Raw genomic sequence first — 1,335 nt, 5'->3', positions numbered from 1 at the left:
CCAGGATTACCTGGAAGGCAGGCAGTATTAGATTGTCAAGGCAAAAGTAAAAATCAAGTTCTGTGTCTAAGTTCTAAGAATATGATTCCAAGTTAAATGAATTCCCTGCGTGAACTATTTAATTTAAATTTTTAACAACAAGAAGAGACTAGCCATCTTGATGGGTTTTTTTCCCCCTCTTGCTTCACTTCCAACCATTAAATCTTAAATCATGCCTTAATTTACTCAAATCACCAGCACCCAGTTTGGATGGGCTGGAGACAGTCATTCCTTCTCCCAGACTGGATCATGCTGTCTCCAGAATGGGCCTGCTTTATTTGTGTGTGAGGACAGATGGTGTCTGCCCACGGCGGGCATCTGACTGGGGCCGGGTGCCCGTGGTCTGAGCCATGCGCCACCCAACCCCTCGCAGCCCAGATTCTCACTCGGAGACATTTTTTCCCTAAGTGAGCCTCTCAGAGAGCCACCCCCTTTAGACGATGGGAGTCAGGCCTTGCCAGGTGAGCGTGTTTGTTTCCTGAGAAGGAGCTTAAAACAACAGACATAGATTCTCGCATGGTCTTAGAGGCCTGAGGTCCCCGAGCCGGGTGGCGGCAGGGCTGGTTTCTTCTGAGGGCTGTGAGGGAAGCGTCTGTTGCAGGTCTGGCTTGCCGACAGCTGTCTTCTCCCCGTGTCCTCATGTGGTCCTCTCTTTGTGTCTTCCCTGTGTCCTAATCACCTCTTCTTCTTGTTTTTTAAATGAAATCATGTGTATATAGTTGTATTCATAAATGTAGGTACATTAATCAAAAGCTAGACAACAACATTAACAGCAAATCCAAATACAAAGATATTCCTCTGAATTCCATGTTTCATCACGCATCGAAAACTACCAATCATTCAGTCCTTTTCTTGTACATTATTCTGTATCCACATTCTCTGCATCTGATTGGATCCCTGGATTTTGTTTCATTTTCTGTGTGACATTCTGCACAGATATATATCATTGACTGCTGCTTTGGGGGTTGAACGTCCTTCTGGGTATCCATTGTTAGTCCTTGACACACTGGCGTTTCCAGATTGTGGCCCGTCGCTGTCTAATCACCTCTTCTTATAGGCACACCACTTATATTGCATTAGGGCCCACCCACGTGACCTCGTTTTAACTTGATTACCTCCAAGTATGGTCACATTCTGAGACCCCAGGGTCAGGACTGTAACGTATGTCTTTTGGGTCTCACAGTCAGCGTGTAACAGTGAGATGGAGCCGAGTACAGAAAGCTTGGGTGGGAATGACCCCAGACTGCGGTACAAATGAAGACACAGGGGCCCTGGAGAACAAACGAGGGACAATCT

The 1,335-nt window shown here is 46.4% G+C and overlaps 1 pseudogene; it reads right to left on the bottom strand.

Moving 5' to 3' along the window:
• Window positions 1-837: 837 nt before the first annotated feature.
• Window positions 838-1,070, bottom strand: LOC111745815 (annotated as a pseudogene).
• Between the last annotated feature and the right edge of the window lie 265 nt (window positions 1,071-1,335).

This window comes from Pteropus vampyrus, unplaced genomic scaffold, assembly GCF_000151845.1.
Source record: "Pteropus vampyrus isolate Shadow unplaced genomic scaffold, Pvam_2.0 Scaffold166, whole genome shotgun sequence".
Lineage (NCBI taxonomy): Eukaryota > Metazoa > Chordata > Mammalia > Chiroptera > Pteropodidae > Pteropus > Pteropus vampyrus.
The sequence above is the reverse complement of the archived record's forward strand: the minus strand, read 5'-3'. Positions and strand labels throughout refer to the sequence as shown.